At 42.9% G+C, this 7500-nt stretch overlaps 1 long non-coding RNA gene across 1 annotated transcript; it reads left to right on the forward strand.

Moving 5' to 3' along the window:
* The first annotated feature begins 2852 nt into the window (after window positions 1-2852).
* On the forward strand, window positions 2853-3738 carry LOC115528973 (uncharacterized). The gene is made up of 3 exons (XR_003973413.1): window positions 2853-2990; window positions 3092-3153; window positions 3468-3738. It is a non-coding gene; the product is annotated as an uncharacterized LOC115528973 (long non-coding RNA).
* Window positions 3739-7500: the final 3762 nt, after the last annotated feature.

Consider the following 7500-nt stretch of genomic DNA (forward strand, 5'->3'; position numbering starts at 1 on the left):
TATGTTTAAGGAGACACTTTACCCTCCACCTTGTCCCAAGGAAACCATTTGCAGGTTCTCTTCATGACTCCCCCTCTCAGCCTGGCACTTCACAGAGTTGGCCAACAGGGGTCAGCCTTTGGCTCTGCTACACCTGCGCAACAACCGCTGACATGAAGGACAATGATAGGTGATTATTAGTAATCCAGTCATCAGTGTGTGTGTGTCTCTGTTTGTGTGTGGTTGTGCCTCTGTGTGTGCGTACATTTTGAGGGGGGGCTAGGCAGCATATGCAGGCCACTGGCACCTGTACTCTGACAGAGGGCAGGACCCAGGGCAGTTCCATCTCCTGACCACACACACACACACACACACACATACACACACAAAGACACACACACACACACACACACACACACACACACACACACACACACACACACACACACACACACACACACACACACACACACACACACACACACACTCCTTATCCCCCCACACACACACTCCTTATCCCCCCACACACACACTCCTTATCCCCCCACACACACACTCCTTATCCCCCCACACACACAGACAATTTTCCTCCCCACACACTCCCAACAACCCACACACAGGTTTGTCCCCTCCTCTTCCACAGCGTCCCACAGTTCTTTGCTCAGTCCCATCAGCCAGAAACAGGCATGAACCACGCACATGCGCGCACATGCAAAAAAACATGCACTTACAAAGTGCTTTTCTTTTTGAACGCACACACACACATAAACACAGTGCCGCCATGACCTCGAAAGTACTGGATAGATAGATGCAAAAAAAAAAACACTCAAAGCCATGCAACAGCAAACCAAGTACCAAAGTTGTTTACCTGCAAGAAGCAAAAATAAATAAAGAAACGTAATTCAATAATAAAACACCTAGATTGTATCCCTCTCATGAGCATTAAAGGCATTGTATGCAGCGCTGTCGTTTAGGCTAAATTCCTGTCCGTTTATTGCAGGTAAAATTCTCCTCCCTCCTTCCCTAAATCACTAAAGGAACATGGCGGCAGCATGACTCCTCTCTCTTTCCACACATTTATTTTCCTCTTTGTTTTCTTCAGCTTTTTTAACGATTTCCATGTTTGGTTATGTAAGCCCTTCCTGGGAGGAATGGAATCGGTTGTTGGCATGTGCTGCCATTGTCAGTCCACACCGAAATCCAGGTGCCTGTCCGATAACAGAGAGAGTACTGCCTGTTGGTAGAGTTCTACCCCCGGATTGGATGAAGGAACGTTATACAAGAAAGTTGCTGTTTTTTACTGCAGAGGGACTGGGAGCCGCATGTGACCGACTGGGAGCACTGGGACATTTTATAGAGATATTTAACACTTTTAACTCAATTAATATTGCTTCCAGGATCCTTTAATGGATTTGAGGTTGTTGACGTTGATGTCAGTGATATGGCTGGTAGATTGTGTGCATGCCATATCCTCTGAGATTAGGTTTAACACTGACTTCAGGTGGCCCCAACATTGTGCACGTTCAATATGACAGCGGCCTTACTGTCCGTCCACACCAGAAGCGAATTGAGCGACCAAATCGCCGGAAGTCATTCACTTTCTATGGGCAAGAGCGACCAAAGCGACCAAAGCGACCAACGCTACCAGCGGCCAAAGTTGAGCGACCAGAGCGTCAAAAAGAAGTTGAAAACTTTTTAACTTTATGCAAATGACTATTATTCGCTTCAGCGACCAAACACTGACAGCCAATCGGAATGTAGACGCTCTTCGCTGGCGTGGATCCCAGGGAACATCGGCAGGCACTTTGGTTCCTACCTACTTTTATTCACTCACAGAACAAAATGTCGGCTGAAGTATTAATCGCGGCTGTAACTGGGCACCCGGTGTTGTACGAACCCACCCTTTTTCAGTTCAGAGATCGAAACGCCATAGTGGTTTGGATATCAAGTGATGATAAGCGGGAGTATTTATAGGCTACATCTAGAACGTTCGTATTTAAGCAGTAATCATTATAATTTGCTACACACATTAAAACACATTATTACACATTAAAACTAGACACGCGTTGATAGATAGATAGACAGAAAGGCCTAGATAGATAGATATGTTCCATTATTTGCCTTGCGGAGCCAACCAGTCCTGTGCACGCCTATGCAAATTAGCCATGTGCGCTAATGTCCATTTGTTTTGAATGCGACGAATGAGTGCAGATCATGATTTGCAGATCCAGATCAGTGAAACATATTTTAACTACTACAGCACGCAGGGTTTTTTGTTCTCGGTTGTAATTAGCCTACATTTTAGGATTTTTTGTATATTGGGGGGAATCACTGTCCTACTTGTTGTCGAAGCACTTTATCGAACAAGCAAAACCGTCTCGGCAATATGGCCAAGGTGTATGGGAGAGTTCACTATTTGATATGGCTACTAAACGCATACGGCTCCTTTAAATGCGTCTGCATAATTGAATTGTACGTCATGAGCGACTTGAGCGACCAAAGCGAACAGAAAAATTCGCAGCGAAACTTTGTGAGCGACCAAAGCGTCTTTGACGCTATGGTCGCTCCTGGTGTGGACGTACAGTTAGTGATGCGAGTTGCTGAGTCACCTCTTGTCCATGGTGATGAAAACATTTTGAATGTAATTATTAAAGGAGTCACATTATGCTTTTTTGTTGTTAATATAGGTTTACATGCCTAATGTTTAAGAAAAGCATGCAGTACTCTCACACTGTTCATTTATGCAGAACCTCTTCAGTTTCTGTCTAAAACGCTCTGTTTTGAATCCCTTCGCTTAAAGGCCCCGCTCCCAAAAAGCCAAGTCTGCTGTGATTGGTCAGCTGTTGTGATTGGTCAATCGTATTGCGCAGTGCCGAGAAGCTGTTAACATTTCGGGTAACAGTGGCTTCGTTTCAGCCGTATCTGTCGGAGACTGAACAGAATCACACAGTCACACAGGCCATCGACCCGAAACAACATTGCAACCAAGAGCTGAGCAGGACGTCTCGGTGGTACGTAGTTATGTCGTGGCTATCTTATATTTCAGATGGAATGAAATAACTGTAATTTGGTATGTCACATTTAAAGTGTATATTTTATATATCTTGTTTAGGTGTAAACTGTCCCAGAATGCCCAGCGAAGTGGAAAACGACTGCTGCCAAGAAATACAAAAGGTAGCCAACAGCAAAATCAATTACTTCATGAATCTTTCTTTTGTTGTATCTTAGAAAACAATAATTAGGCTACAATGATCAAGTTGGGAAATCCATTTCTACATTTTTCCATTCCTGTTGGGGTCCGGCATGAATCTGCTGTATGTTATCCTTTACCTCAAATATGCTGTTTATATGATATATTCCAACACCATTATATTTCAAAATCCATGTTGCCTCCAGGATCAATAATATGCCCTTTGCAGTGATGTGTCCTCAGGAGTTATTTGCTTTATTATAACACAGTATGTGATATCATTTATTTTGCTTATTAGGTTGTAATACGAATGGAGCAGCTTCCAGTCCAGCCTAGATGCCTGGTGAACCAAACAGGCCTAGAGCTTGAATCCATCCATCCAGCCTGCAGAACATTAACAACTAAGAGTGGACTATAAACCTTTTTTTTTTACATCTAATGAGATACAGCCTTCTACAATTAAATTGAAACATGTCTCATTATACCACAGCACCTGAATAACTAGAATGAAATGAATGTTAATCTCATTATAAATGAATGTTTTCCTCAATATAAATAAATGTTTTCAAATGTAAGAACACCGTGTATCCATCCCTGTATATACACAGTAAACACGGTTTTCAGCAGGATAAGTAATCTATCCTCTCCAAACAGGTGTTACAGGTAGCTGTCCGATCAGAGCTTTGTCAGCTGGTGCTACTTGGGACAGAATGTCAGGGTGGTCATCCCGCCGTGTGTTGTACTCTGGATACATCAGGGGTTTCCTGATCTGGCTGGACACTATGTAGGGTTCCGGTCGCCCCTTGACTGAAGCAGGGGCATGGCGGGCAACAAATTCCTTTGAGGGTTCCTCATACTGGGGTGACAGGTTAGCGGGGAAGGGAATCGTCTTCAACAAAAGGTGATGGGTCCTCAAACACCTCACCAAAGACCAGGCTCAGCAGGGCATACACATAGTCTGCCAAACATTGCACTCCATTAGCCACCTTGAGTTCCATGTACATAGGTTACATGTGGAAATAATCATTGTAATTATTTTGTATCTTTTCTAATGCGGCCGTAACATCACAGCATGCATAATCATAAATCCAACTCAACACAATAACATTAGTCTAACACTACAGCTGACTAAGCAAACATAACCGCACATTAACGGTTGATGGAAAGTTAGCTGAGACCTCCAGCTGACTAACAAAACACAATAACATTACAACACAATAACATGAGTTATTAAGATAGACCTATAGCTGACTAACCAAACGTTACAACACAATAATGTGACTTATTAAGTTGGACCGACAGCTGACTAACAAAACATTACAACACAATAATCAGAGTTATTAAGTTAGACCTAAAGCTGACTAACCAAAGATTACAACACAATAACATGGGTTACTAAGTTAGACCGACAGCTAACTAACCAAACATTACAACACAATAATTTGAGTTATTAAGTTAGGCCGACAGCTGACTCAACACAATGATGTCAGGGATCTTTCACACTGGGTGAACCGCTCAGCTACGACTCATCTGAACGCTCATTAGTAGCTACCTGGTTTGTTTTAAACAGAAAAAAATCAACAAACAATGAAGCATAATTGCACACTGCAAGGCTGAGCTGTACTGCGGAGGAAACTTCACGCCGTCTTCTTTGGGAAGTCCATGCAAAGGGAATTTACTATTACTTGGCTATGCAGCCCGGAGGTGGGACTTCTTCACTCCGTGAGAGTCTGAAGTCAAGATTGTCATGGTAGTAAATGCTGACTGCCAAAGAGGTGTTTCAGGTAATGAGGGGTGTTCCTAGTGGGCTCGGGGAACTCCCCTTGGCTCGGACTCGGTTTTTTAGCTTAGCAGACCTTAAACATGGATTAAAAGCTAAATAACACTCTAAAGCAAAGGGAAACCCCCAAAAGCCTATTATGACCCCTTTAAGACAACTTTTGGCACTCAACTTATTAACCAGATTGGAGAAAAGGATTTAGGCTAGTTTAATTGAATGCAGTCCTTTATTCTTTGTGTCTGCTTTCCCCTACTGGTATTATTGACAAAGCAGGTGTGACGTTTGTGTGATTGATGGCTGGTTTGATGTGCAGCCTAACCCAGCACCAGAGTACAACCAGTCTGACTCGGGCTAGGTGAGGCTGCACACACCTGGGGTGCATCGACCAATCTGTGACCCCAGGCTAAACCTGCCGTCACGTGCCGTGACATGTGTGACACGCCAGTTCTGAACCCCTGCTCTTGCTGTTACAAATCAAATGACTCTGCAGTAAACTGGTGTACTCCACACCAACTGTGTCCCAGGGGTCTTCGGAGCCCAGGGCAGCCCCCCAGGTGGCGTGTAGCAGGGACGATTTTCCCAGCTCCATACAAACCACAGACACTCCACAGCAGGATAAACTGTTTATTACCGGATACCAAAGTATCATTATAATTCTATAATATGAGTCTCAGCATTTGTTTTCTGAACTCTTTGTTGCCTCATAAATTTAGTTAAGGCATAATTGTTGATTTCTACTGGAAAACTAAATTACACACACACACACACACACACACACACACACACACACACACACACACACACACACACACACACACACACAGGCGGTCCTGGCTGGATTTACGCCCTGGGCGAACCATCCCTTGCAACGCCCCCCCCCCCCCCAAAAAAAAAAATAAAAAAAATTACCCCCAAACCCTGACACCAACACAACAATATATTATATTATTTGTATTATTTTAATATATATCATCTTAAATACAAAAAGGTGACAAGAACAGAGAAAAAACAAGATAAATAAATACAGTATATAAACACCAATGTAAATTGCACAAGGATTCCACAGGATCTAATAACCATGCTTGAAAAATCCCTGAAGAAAGCTAAAAAAAACAACAACAAATAAAACTACTCTGTGGAGCATTCAAAAAAGATTTGTGCAGTAAACTATATTGTACTTTACATACAAGTTTTGTTTTGCATCATCCTAATACCATCTCTGAATAGTTCCAGTTATGATAACACACCAGTTTTGTTCATAGAGAAACAGCAGATAACAGCAAATTTTTCACCCTGGGTTTTTCACCCTGTTTACAACTGGCATTAACATTACCAACAGGTGTGAAGTGCAATCTAATACTTGACTGTGATGATACATCGACTTGCATCAAGTTGAATGACACCTCTGTCGTGGTCTGAGGGGGTCTGTATCTCTTTCTCTGGCACTAAGCAACTTTGAGGAGCATGGTAGGAACCCGGCTCTCACTTTAGTTTCTTTGTGTTGCAAACACAAACTAGACTAGGTTGCCTATGGGTAAAATAAGTTGCATGACATGATGCCTCAATTCTAATAGTTAGCAAAACTAAAAACAAAATTCAGCGACACAGTTGTCTTCTGTGGCTAATAGCAACATATTAGCAAGAGGCTAATAAATAGCCTATAGCCTGTCCCTCACGTCACACTAGAAATCTGCATACCTTTATCTTTTGCCCGTTTCTCCTCTTCTTCTTTTCTTCTTTTTCTGAACTGGGCACCTGATGGCTTCTTTGGTCTTTTACCTTTATCCATGATGAAGATGAAGACTCGACATCATTAACTTTTGCATGACCTTTTGCCAACACCGTCCGTTCGCCCGTCAATCAACCGGAGTCACGTGACATCACGTAAATAAATTCACAGAGATTGACACAGATTATTAATATTTTTTTTACATTTTTCACATAACCCAATTAATTACATGTAGGTATATGGGTCTATGTTAATTTTAGGAATGAAATACAATTTATTTGGCAGCAGTTTGTGTTGTGTGGTAGCCTAGGATCAGTCTATCCCCCGCCCCCCTCCCTCTTGCCGACCTCTGCAGTCGCAAATTGGTCCCCCGCCGCCCCCCTCCCTCTTGCCTCTTCTGACACACACACATAACCTGTATGACTCTGACTCTCAGCAGCAAGTTGACGTGAGGGCGCCCAAGCGCCCACTCCACCAACTTTGACATGGAAATGAGCGGCGGTAGTATAGAGATATGGCGACAGTTTTTATTTTATTTTTATTTTTTTATTTTTTTATTTTTTTTATTTTTTTGGAGGGCGCTCGCTCGTGCGCCCTCACATAGATTGCGCCCTGGGCGGTCGCCCACATTGCCCATAGCAAAAACCGGCCCTGCACACACACACACACACACACACACACACACACACACACACACACACACACACACAAACACACACACACTTTTTATACAAAGACAGGAAACATAATTAATATTCAAAGCTTTTTTGCTAAGCATGGATGGGAAGGGCAAACCTCAGGGGAAGCTAGGAAGTTGTACAG

This window comes from Gadus morhua, chromosome 16 (assembly GCF_902167405.1).
Source record: "Gadus morhua chromosome 16, gadMor3.0, whole genome shotgun sequence".
Taxonomy (NCBI): domain Eukaryota; kingdom Metazoa; phylum Chordata; class Actinopteri; order Gadiformes; family Gadidae; genus Gadus; species Gadus morhua.